The sequence below is a fragment of the Lutjanus erythropterus genome, chromosome 21 (genome assembly GCF_056507025.1).
Source record: "Lutjanus erythropterus isolate fLutEry1 chromosome 21, fLutEry1.hap2, whole genome shotgun sequence".
NCBI lineage: Eukaryota > Metazoa > Chordata > Actinopteri > Lutjaniformes > Lutjanidae > Lutjanus > Lutjanus erythropterus.
In genome coordinates, this window is record NC_139337.1 from 29,378,893 (window position 1) to 29,391,654 (window position 12,762).

Sequence of the window (12,762 nt, forward strand, 5' to 3'; positions counted from 1 at the left end):
AGTTTGATGGGATTTATTATTTATTTTGTGTTGAATCAGCAGAGTCAAGGACATGGCGCTGATGCCCTCCCGAGTTCTCCAGGCCTCTGGGGCATTTACTCATCGCTTTTTCCATTGTTACTGTACCAGTGCATGGCCCGTTCTGTATTACTGCTTTCAACTTTCTCTCTGTCAACAACTTGCAGAGCCAGAGAGCTCCTGCAGTTCTAGACAGAGCTGTTAGAAGTGGGTGGAAAAATCCCAGAAGTATCAATAGTACCGATACGAAGCCGTGTTTGGAGTATCGACGTTAGCGTCAATAGGATCAATATGAGAAAAAAAATCCACCAGGTTGGTTGAGATCCTGAGCACGTGCACATTCTTTAGGTACAATATTTGCACTCTGCTGCTGTTGTTTGCATAATGAGGATTTCTTTACTTATCATCAGAAGGTGTTTAAACATGCATGTAAGTCATTAACAGAGAATAGTAAAAAAAAATATTTCATGTTTGGTAAATCATTTGGTGGGAACAGAAGTAGCATAGAGCTCAATTATGACATATTTCACTCTGATGATAGCAAATTATTTCACATCAATTCAATTTTATTATTCATCCCAGAAGGCAATTTGTGTTGCAGCAACCATAAAAAACATAAAAGCACAAACAATATGACACAGAAACATACAGCAACTGACATTAACCTGCACACAGGGCGGCACGCAGCTATGTACAGCTGTCATTCAGGAGCAGATGTCCACAATGACTCCATAGAGTCTGTAATAATTTAGCGAGCATTAAAATATTGACAAACATTTCCTAATAGCATCACCATTATCAGCGTAGTATGTGTCCGCGTATGCTGCAAAACGTGGGCCATGTGTTGTATTTGTGGCGTCCCCTGTCCCGAGAATTTCCCCTTGAAGGAAAATCGAAGGACAGACAGACGGAGATTTAATCTATTTGTGCTTGTTGCAAGGATGCACCTTGTTTGCTGCCATCACAGAGGAGCAAAGTAGAAATAGTAGTGATAGTAGGGGTTATATAAGTCTTGGTGACAGATATACGTTCAGTTTAAAAAAACAGAAACAGAGTCAGAGTTAGAGTGTTTCAGCAACATGGAGAGACACAGACACACGGCCTCACTGAATATCAAGTAGGCCGAATTCAGGCTCGTGTGCTTGGGAGCCCAGACTTATCCAGTTCAGCTCGGCGGTCCACAGAGGGCACAGTACGAACCATTTGCAATTGGAACAGCAGCATTTTTGTTGAGCTCAGCTGTAGTGATAATGCCTGCTATTCCATCTGCTTTTGTATTTTAACAAAGAAATAACAGCTACACACATCTGTTCATTCTCATGTATAAAGTAAACATTTATTTATTCATTTTAAACTGTGCAGTATAAACACAAACCTCAATTTTTCCTCAGACAAACTGCAGCAAATATTTTATTTCTTCCAGACCAACGTTTTTCTACCAAGAGGAATTATATAACACAACATTACAGAGACATCAGAGCCAGCAGTAAATTACCATCGGGCTTGCTGAGATAAGACTGATCTCTCAGGGATGATGACAGACACTGACTGGACAGTCATCTCGGGTGCCGCGCTGCTAGATGCCAAGATCACCGTCTGGTTGGCCGTCACTCTGTACGAAGTCCCCCTTCCAGCTGCATGGTACAATTTCGGGGCACCTTGCCACTCTCTGTCACGAGTCGCCCTGCCTGCTGATAGATGCTGTGCTCATTCAGCTGCGCCGGTATATTCGGTACCTTTTCTTTGCAGACATCTCCTCAAAACCTCCATTATGGGCTATAAAATAACTGACAGGTGCGTGCATGGGTTACGCAAAGAAATACTTTCATCAGATTTGAAAGACACTGCAGTTCAAAGTGACGTAGCGTGCATTTTCCCTCATGCATCAAGAGCAATTAGGGTTCTGCTTTGCACTCAAAGACCCTTTGACACCTTATGAAATATGCATTACCAGCAAGGGCAGTTATAGCTGTCTGCATTACATATTCTGTGATTTCAAACCCAGCTTCATGTTTACAGTAGGTGCATGACTGAAATAAAAGTTCATGAAGTGGCAAGATGGAACTTACATGATGTGTCTTACTGTTAATGGTTTGGGTTTTTGCGTTAGTTATTTCCTGTTTTATTTTGAAGTTCAAGCCTTCTTGTTTATATGTCTTTACTTTCCTGCCCTTATGATTTCTGTCTGTTTTCACCTGCCCCTAATTAGTTCTTGGTGTATTCAGTGAGTGCATGTTACCCCTCTCAGTTGTTAGATCATCTGAGTTTACACCCCTGTTCCTGTGTTTTCTCCTGGTTTACATCTTGGATTATTTCTTTGGCTTTTGGACTCTTTGGTGTGGGATTTTCTTTGTTGGACACCGTTTCTCCTGGACTCATCAGCCGCCCTTTGTTCTGTCGCGTTTCCTTTCTTGTAAGTTATTAAAGTTACCCTAAATCTACCTTAAACTGACCTGTCATAGTTCAGTTCAGTGGTGGCAGAAGAAAAGTCCAAACCACAGTCTGTCATGGTGTTGGATTTTGTTGGACACTTACTGTTTTATTTTGGTAGTTTCTGGTCCTCCCTCGTGTGTTTTGTGTTTACGTCCTGTCTTTGTCTGTTTTCCCACTCTTTTTGATCACCAATTACTTTCACCTGTCTTTGACTGCCCTCACCTGTGCCTTGTTATCCTTCCCTCACTAGTGTATTTAATCTTGTGTCTTGTCTTCTTTTGTTGTTGGTTCATTCTCGTCTTGACTCGTCCCTTGTCTGTGTCACATGTTTTTCTCCCTGATGGATTTGTTTGGCTTTTTCTTCCCTGGATTTTTGATTATTGCATCTCCTGGAATCTTAGTTGCCTTGTAGGTTTTTGTGTTTGTTTTTTCCTCTGCCTTGTTAGAAAGTCACCCCCTTAAATTGGTGTAAGTTTTGCATCTTTTGTTATTTCATTAAATTTCTTTGAACAGCTCTGCTCTCTCTGTTGTCTGTGTTTGGGTCCTCCTGCCTTTTGAATTGTAACACAGTCCAATAATCTAAGATGTAAATGAGGAGAAAACCCAGGAACACTGAGGACTTGACAACTGAAAATGATACGGGATCAAAATGTCAGTAAAACAGACAAAGACATGAAGTAAAGACAAAGAAAAAAAAAAAGGCAAGAAAAAAACAACGTGACAGCAAAAAAGTGGGCGAGTTTGAATGTTTCAGCAGTGTGATCTGTTTAAAGGCACAGTATATAAGAAGCTTAACACATGACAAAAATAACGTAAATGATCAATAGAAGAAATAATAGTTTTAATGTTTTGTTCAGCTCCACCATCAGGGGGCGTCAAAGCGTACAGATGACCCCGATCCCAAGGCCTGTGCTGTGGTTTAAGCACAGCAATTTGCTTACTGATTTATATCACTGACAATACAATTAATTTGTATTTACATGATAAATAAATGTGTTATCATTAAAACAACATTCCAACGTGTCATCTGATACCCCACCCCCGATGTTATTGTGAAATCATGCGGTCGAAACACAGTCGGATGAGCAGAACTTCGAACTAAGTCAAAAGCCTAATTGAAAATCAAAGAAATGCCAGAGTACAGACAGAACAATAAAATGAAAAGAGCAGCTTCTCCCCAAAAAAGAGTGAAGAGGCAGCCAAGCAAATACAACTTTAGCTTGCTTAACCTTTAAGTCAGTCTGGTCATGACCCACAGGCAGGTTGTCAAATGCAAATTTTAGATTTATATCTGCAGCACACCTTTTTATAAATGTGTATATTGTTTTACTGATGCAAGGAAAAAATGAGTTAAGCTTTAAAGTTTACAAAGTTGCAGGACGTCAACAACAGGTGGGTTCACCACTTTTCCATTGTTTTCTATGGGAACATAGGCTTTTAAGTGTACTGTGTGTGTGATGCTGGTCCAAACTGTGGACTGACTCAGGGGAAAGTGGTGGAATAATATTAATAACATTAAATATGACGGGTAATTGCTGAGAACGCTGCTGAGAGGAGTTACAAAATAACAGTTGGGAATGTTGTTTAATGGAAAAGTTCCAGGCAAATAGATAAAATCTCATCCAGTTCAGCACCGACGCTGACGGACCAACCCTGTGGTCAGGAGGTTCAGTTAATATACCACGGTTTACTGGTCTATCATCAGGAGCATTTTCCTGGGGTCTGCAGTTCAACAGATAATTATTAAGCATTTTAAAAGGTCTTTCTGTAAAGCAACATGCTCTGAAAGCAGATCAGGAAAAAAAAAAGTTTTTGCAAAAACTCTCCAAACTTCTTTGGAGAGGCTTCAATGCCGAGGCTGCTGGGAGAGATAATACAGAGACAGATACTTTGAACAGCTCCCAGGAGTCTTTACCAAGAAAGCGGGCAAGAGTGCAAGAGGTTTTTTTTATTGCTTTCAGATAACTTATTTGCTTTCCATTTGTGTTCACAGATGGTTTTATTTTGCCATGGAGGAGCTTTTAGTTTGAACAGTGTATCTGTGGTGTCTTTTACACCACATAATTTCACAAGAAAATGGAGAATTTCAGCATTTCCTCCATGAAGTAGCTCACATTACATGATCATTCCAGAGAGATTAAGTATGTATGTACTGACCACAGGTGGTAGCAGTTCTTTAGCACAGTAGAGAACTTGGGAAAAAAAGCCACTATGCCTTCATGATAGCTTTTAAAACTTACTTTCACTCCATGCTGAAATACTGAGGAGACATTGTTCAGTCATACACATGTACTGAGGCCCATATTTATCCCGCCCAGTCTCTTCAATCTGCATACAAATAACGCAATTTTAGACTTTGAAACTGCATGTAGGCCGTACACCAGAGTTCAATTTTGCATGCAGATAATACACAGATCCTTGCTGTTCAAAAAAATGTTTAAATGGTGAGACAGTCCACAGATGGAGGAGGTGGGGTGGTTGGATGGATAAAACAGACAACTTTAACCCAGGAGGCTGGGGTTCATGTCCCATTTGAAACCAAAAGTCAGTGTTAGTTAAACTTTGCATTTATCCATCCTTTTTCTTCTTCATATGGTGGCAGGCTAAGCAGGGTATTACAGATGTGCTTCCCTCCAGCAAAGCTTTCCTGCACTTCTGGGGGGAACCCGAGGAGTTCCCTAACCCTAAGTTCAGGACTCTTTAGTCTGGTCTCAATGATCATTGCGACTCTCAAGATTGTCTCTATCCAGCAGAGCTTACTTTTGCCTTACCAAAAAAGAGTAAACTTTGCTGTGCAGAGCCAATCTGGAGAGTTCCTATGATCACTGACACACCCAAGCCTCCACGCCACGTCAAGGCATGTCCATATGGAGATTTTTTTTTGGGGGGGTGGGGGGATTCTTGAACAACTATGCTTACATACAAAACAACACAGAGACATGCACAAGTAAACAACAAACTGTGCCAAATCTCAACTTAACAACTTTCTAAATTGCTTCAGAACACACACTAATCACTGCAAAACAACATGTCAGAACACTGGTTTTCCCTTTTCTTCTCTTGTTAACCTTTCACGTCTTTCCTGCTCTCACAGCGTAGAACTTCAACTGAAGAGCTTTGTAAGATCTGATGCGGATCTTGTTCTCCTTGCACTTCTTGCAGCACTCTTCCTATAGTGCCCTGACTTTCATCTTCTTGTCTGTGACCATGAATGAGAGTTCTTGACCTGTCCATTGCTTGTAGGAATTTGCAGGTAGGTACATTGCCTGGGACCTCTCCAATGGTCTCAGGTCATCCTGAGGTTCGACCTCCTGGACATCCTCCTCTGGGACTACGGTCATTGTGGTGTCTTGAGAGCAGGTCGTGTTTGTGGCAATGAGCGGTATGGAATGTCCTCATGGAGCTTCCAAATGACCATGTTGTAAATCTTTGGCAGGGTGAACCTTGACAAAATCTGCAACTTCTGCAGGTCACCCTGGGAGTATGTCCAACTCATGTCCGCCAGGAGCTCCCTCAGGTGGTTAAAATCCACATAATCACCATTCATCACCAGGCCAATGCAGCTGACAAATGTGAGAACCCTCAGAAGATGTTTGGAGTTTTATTGAGAACAGGTAGAAGGCAACTAAGGACCTTCTCCATCCATGGCATCCCACGGTCTCTGTACTTCTCCAGGTTCCTGGAGTAAGTAAGGGACAGTCTCTCAATCTCAACACAGACTTGAAGTGTCATGCTGACTACAGTGGAGATAGGGAATGGCTCATAATCACTCCGGTGGATCTGCACATAATCTGTGAAGTTCAACCAAACTCTCTTGCTTCCCCTCATTACCCGGAACTTGAAGGCTGGAAAGAAATTGAGTTGTGCTTCAATGAAGCCTTGCAGAAGACACTCCTTGACATCTTTGCCAGCCTTTGTGACCAAGGTGCGAGCCCTGCCAAAGGTGTTTGGCCCTGGGAAAGACTCCTTCACTGAAAGGTCCTCACACAGAGTATCAAGGGCCCAGGCAACTATCAGCCTTCCAGGTGGGTGGGTAGATTTCAGTGCAGCCATTGGGATGTCTGTGTTCCTTTTGTAAAGATCACCAAGAAGCACTGTCACCAGGGCAGCCCCTGTCACAGATGGTGCTGCATCCAGTGCCTGACACAGAGGGAACAGACTCTGGATGCACATCTTCTGAAGGGCATTTCTCTTCCAGTGATGAAGTGGCGGTGGTGTTTCCTCAGCACTTGCGCTTAAGTGGGGTGCCAAGCCAAGGAAGCCTCTCTGTTTGCTGAGACTCTTATCATTGACTGTACTTGTTCCCAAGCACACACTGAGTTGAAAGTCCAGCGGTGATAGAGGATGGCCATACCTGAGATCCTCCAGGGTGAGCTCATACTGGAAGGCCTGCCAAGTGGCATCATATCGTGCCACTCCCACGTTGTCGCGATAAACTTGTGTCAGGTTGTCCACAAGAAAATGCAGCACATCCCGTATGATTGACACGAGACCATTATTTCCACAGTCCTTGAATGGCACAAGGATTGCATGTGCTTCAAAGAGATGGGTCAGTCTCTCCAAATTGAAGTGCTCGGCTGGATTGAGGTTGCACAGCAACCTACCCTCTAATCGAATTCAAATTCCAATGTATATGAACTTTCTTGTCTAAACATAATTAACTATTTCTAACTGTTTTGCAACATTAATCACGTTTAATTTTGTTACTTTGAAGATAAAGATCACCTGACTGTGGATCTGCTGTCCACAGAAGTTAATGGGATGCATTGATGTATGCACTGCATGCTATTTGAAAGGGTAAAGTTGAGATATTTTTACGTAGATTGAAGGTCTGTTTTATAAAGCTTTTACAGGAATGACACCTGAAATATTTATGGCTTTAAGTTGAGACACATTCATAAAGTAAGTACTTTTAAGAACATGCAGGATACCAACTTCAATGTAAATCTGTGAGAGTCAGAACTGGATCCACAGTAGGTCCCACACAGAAGAAGTCAGTTTGATGGACGGCAACACTGAGCAGCACTGGGTTTTTGGAGGGAATGTTTTTTGACCAGCTCTGAATCCTTCTGACAGAGAGAAAAAACTATAATCATGATGAAATGTAAATAATTTAATTCCTGACCACCCCCGCCCTTTGTCTCTGCTTGTGTGTCAGTGTGTGGATGCCGGGATTGGACACAGTGGAAGCACAGTGTGCACTTCTGCCTCTGTTTAGCTGTCAGACTCACACAGCAGCAATAACAAAACCACAGCACAAAGATAAGAAATAAACAAGAGTCCTGCTAGCAAATGTACCACCTCTACATTTGAGAACCACTAGTTTATTGACTAATGTACCCTGAAAACCCTAAATACATATCTGTGAAATCTGCTGCTGGAGCATATTGTCATGTGTGATTTTGTCATGTCACATGAACAGGGCTGGGAGGGTTACTTTAAAAATGTTTTCTGACACACTTGCTAATTAACCTAATCTGAATATCACAATATTAAAGCAATGTAACATGAGTTTTTGTTACTTTTGGATTACCTCAATACCAGATGGTGTGATTGTTTAGCATAATATGTCTATGTTCGTTATTAGGTTTATTAAATATTTGTCTAGCTATTTCTATTTTTGATAGCACAAATGCACATTTTTTAGCACTAACTATGGACATTTAAATGTATTTAAAGTATGATATGCATACTTCACCTGCAAACGTCTTGGCAGGTAAGCTAGCTATAACTGGATTTCTGTCTAGCTATTATTGGTGGTTGGTCTATCTGGCTAACATTGGCGGTTGGTCTTGATAGTTAATGTTAAAAGTTGGTCTGTGTAGCTAATGTTAGAGGTTGGTCCGTAGTTGGTCTTTGTAGGTAACACTAATGCTAGCAGTTGGACTGTGTGGCTAACATCTGCGGTTGGTCTGTGACATCTTTTACGTCACTTTCCGACTTGTTAAATCTGTTTAATCTTTTTACATCTTGTCTTTCTTGTCTCATGTGTCTTATGTTGTTTTTCATCTTTTTTTCATCATTTTTTTCGTCATGTTACGTTGTTTATAGTCTCGTTACGTCTTTTTCAGCTCATGTCTGGTGTAATTTTTCATTGTGATTGGAACGCATTTTTTTGCCTTGTTGCATCTTTTTCACGTCTTTTTCAGCGTGTTTGTCTTTTATGTCATTTTTCATCTTGTTGCATCTTTTTCGCCATGTCATTTTTGTCTTGTTAATTTCATCTTGCTACATCTGTCCTGCTTGATATGCATTGATGATCGTCTTTTCTGTGTTATTTTGCCATCCGCTGAGGTTGATATTGGATATTGGGAAGGTGGCAGGCAATGACACAAAATAAAAAACAATCAATCATTCCTTTCAAATGCATTAAAACTATACTAACAGACCTGTTCTGAAAATACAAGGAGAAGAAAGTTCAGATAAATGTGGTGAAATGTTGGGAGTAAAAGTAAAAAGTTGCCAGAAAAACCTGAAAAATCTTCTTAAGCACAGTAATGAAGTATCTGTACTTGGTTACTTCCCACCACTGTCAGTGCCAGCTGGGTGTTAATTATCTTTTATAACCCATCTCATTTTTAATTGTACACCTCATACTTCATTGTAGTTTCAGTCTTTCTTGTACACTCGCTGCTTGACTGCACATAAATTGTGAGGGCAGACGTCTAAAGTCTATAACAGTGACACATTTAGTTTTCAACAGGAAGCCATGACTGGACATTAGTGACTGTAGCTGTTTTTCTCTCTTACATGCTGGCTCTAAAATGTCCTCTCAACATGATGCTGCTGCTGCAGTGAATAAAACCTGTTTTTCCTTTTTGTTACATTCAGGTAAATTCAGCTTTGACTCACCGGCGAGAGAAAACAAACTCAGATTTACACTAAGTAGAAACTGGTCAGTTTGACCTTTTAGGGGACCCCTGCGCAAAAGACCAACTCAACCTCAGAGCACATACAAATACGCTGCTTACGCACTTTAATATTTATGTTCAGCGACGAGTCACGCTGACCTCAGATTTTCGATCAGGTGGCTTTATCTCATATGAGATCACCTTGTACTAAAGTGGACAGAGGACTGCTCTGCATAACAATTGCTTACATTGTGTAAGTTTAATTTATTGCCCTGCACGGGACGATCAGTCACCTTCATACAGCACTTAGACAAATTGGCTATCACACCGTCCTACAGTCCTTGTTCACTTATAGTTTCTTCATAGTGTTTGATGTACTTGAAGTGTTGGACATCCTGCATATTTTGATGTAAATGCAGCATAAAACCAAAATATTCTAACTGCATGTGAAGTCTCTTATTACTCAGTGGGACCTCTGACAGCACAATATCCATAATTTAATATGAAAGCAATTAATTTAGCCTCATTATCAGGTTAATTCCTGCTAACAGACAGTGCTCCTTCATTGAGAGGGGGAAGCCATTACTGTGAACAAATGGCTGAATGACTCTGTCTGGCTCTGCAGTAGAATTACTTAGCCCGTTATCTCACTTTGCACCATTGAGTGCAGATGAGAGGCTGCAGCGTCTGTCAAAATGTGAGCAGAAATTCACAGGAAAAATGAAGCTTTGTGATTTTATCTGGACCACTGTGCGCTTCAGCGAGGACTTTCTCAGTTCTGTATTCTGAAGGTGCAGTTCCTCCAACACAAATGAACGCATCAGTCTCCTGAGAGCTGTGGATTCTTTTCAACATGCAGGCACACGCGTATGCTCAACTTTTAATATTTTTCTATTAGTAATGATTCTTTTCATTTCAGATGCAAACTTTTGCTGTTGACTAAGCAAACAGGTCAGATCCTTCTATTGGATAATTACTGCAGTGATCAATATATTTCAGCCATCCTGTGGTTGTGGAAAAGATGTTCCTCTGTTTCAGAAGAGTCCTGCATCAAGCAAAGAAAACAACTAAAACTGGGTTAAGAACTGTCCAACATGGTATTAAAACCTGGAAGGATAGTGGTGACCCAGAAAGAAATGTGGTCAGAAAATAATCTAATCTCATGTGCACAATTTATACAAATGCCTGTATAAAAACTTGAGAGTTCTGTGAATCATTATTGTTCTTTTGGTAAGGATGAGTGTGTTTCTTCCTTCTCTGCCTAAAAAAATGTTAAGGTGATACTAGAGAAGAGAAAGCCTGCGTCCAGACCTTCAAACCCGCCCACTCCGCTGACCACCGTCTGTTTTGTCTAGTCTGGTTTCGTGACAGCGGTTTCTCAAAACAAAAGATAACTGACCAATCAGAGCCATGGGGGAGTAATGATTAGCTGATCAGCCTCACAGGGCGGGATTAAGACTGTTGTCAACTGTGAGGAGAAAAACAAGGCATGCTGTCATAATGGGACTGAATGGCAGCCGGCTTGTGGTGCTCGAAGCACAAAGAAAGACGTTTGGAAAATTCAAAACCAGTCTCTCTTTTCACAAAAAAAGTTTCTCTTTTCAGAAACACGACCCAGTACTACAAACCCAGTGCCATTTAGTCCCATTATACTGGAGAGAAGGCACACATCTCCACAGCCAATATCTCCAAAACTCTCCAGCTCGCACCAAAAAAACCCAAAACGTCCAGATGGATAAACAACACCACAGACCAGGGAGAAAAACATGTTTGTTGATTTTGGGGTGACGTGTCTCTGAACGCCGCAGCCCAGTTTGAAATCAGAAACCCCTTTAATCAGAATTCTGATCAACACCAGCGACTAATTGCATACAAGATACATCCTGTACTGTAAAACCCAATGTTAAACCTTTGGCATCTGCTCTGGTCTATAAGATATTATTAAGATTAAAGAGAAGGATTTCAGGGAGGAAAAAATGCGGTTGTATCAGTTCCAGACTGTTGTTTCTATCTGTACACGTCCAGCAGGGAAAAGCACTTACAGGACATTAACTCAGTGTTCTCATAGAGAACCACAGGAACACCTCACCTCACAGACTTAATGTCTGCTGCATTCAGGTGTCTCTTGCAAAAGACATCTTGATCTCAATGAGATGTTTATTATATAATGTGTCATTTTAAATACAGCAGCATGTCCAACACTGAGATACTAAAAATAACTTCAGCCTGGCCTTTGATTAAGAACGGATTATTTTTTATTTTACTTCAATAATTTTGTTCGATTTTAATTTATTTTATTCAGCACTGTCTGTTATCTCATTGTTTTCAGGATGTTTTTATTTGTTTCTATTTTGATTTGTCTTTTTTGGTTCTTAGTTTTTGTTTTATTTAACTCTATTTTATTAATATTCCTTTTAAATCTATTTTATTACATGTGATTGTCAACAGTTTTATTCCTTGCTATTACTCTCAAAATAAAAAAATATTTTATTCATTTTATTTGAGTTTACTCAATTTTATTGAGCATTATTTTATTATTATCAGTATTGTTTTTTAAAATCCATTTATCTGTTTAATTTGTTGGGGTTTTTGTCTTTTTAATCATAATGCGTTCTTCCAGATCAGATAATCCAGTTGTGAAGATGCTGTCACTCCGATGCCGTTTCTCTTCTGCTGAAGAAGTGAGTAATTCAGGGAACTCGTAGCAGTGAGATCAGCTCCTGCATCATTTTCCTCAGTGTGGTTTCTGTGGTTGCCATGGTCACACAGCAAGCCGAGATGGAAAGTTCAAACAGTTGAATCATCACCAACTCCAGCAGCAGAAACAAACAGGCATGTATGTTCACCAGAGCAGCAGCCACCATCAATACCTGACTGTTTCAGTCACTTGGGAGAAACTAGTTAGAAACAAAAGTGTGATGAAACTTCTAACTGTGAACAGTTGTTCATTTACACAGCCAGCTGTTGGCAACATCAATCATTCATTTGGAATCATGTTCGTGTCAAACTGATGAATATTCAAAAATCTCTTTTAGCTCTGTTTTTGGTCTCCACCACCTCCTGATTGAAAATCTGTCTGTTTAGCTGCTAACTGCTCCATTATGTCCCATAGCTGCTCTGTAACTGTGCCTGTCTCTCTGTGGCTGAGCAGCACACTGGGATTTTAGAGGTTTTTTTTCTGAAAACAGCTGCTTGCTGCAACCAAAAACAATGCTATGAGAACAGAAAGACTGAACCAAAAGTTGCAGACGAACGGTTAAACAATGAAACCCAAAGCATCTGTTTCCAATTGTAACCTGGCAAAATCATGACATCTGGATGAAAAACAAAACAAGCAAAAAACACTGCAGCAAGTATAATCTTTTTGAACAGAGCTGCCCATGGATTCAAAATGAATTTCAGTTGTATCATATCAAATCATATCGTATCGTATTGTATCATAGTTGGGAGTAATTTATAC

At 40.5% G+C, this 12,762-nt stretch overlaps 1 pseudogene; it reads right to left on the reverse strand.

Moving 5' to 3' along the window:
- Nucleotides 1-5,621: 5,621 nt before the first annotated feature.
- LOC146307798 (uncharacterized) lies at nt 5,622-7,218 on the reverse strand (annotated as a pseudogene).
- Between the last annotated feature and the right edge of the window lie 5,544 nt (nt 7,219-12,762).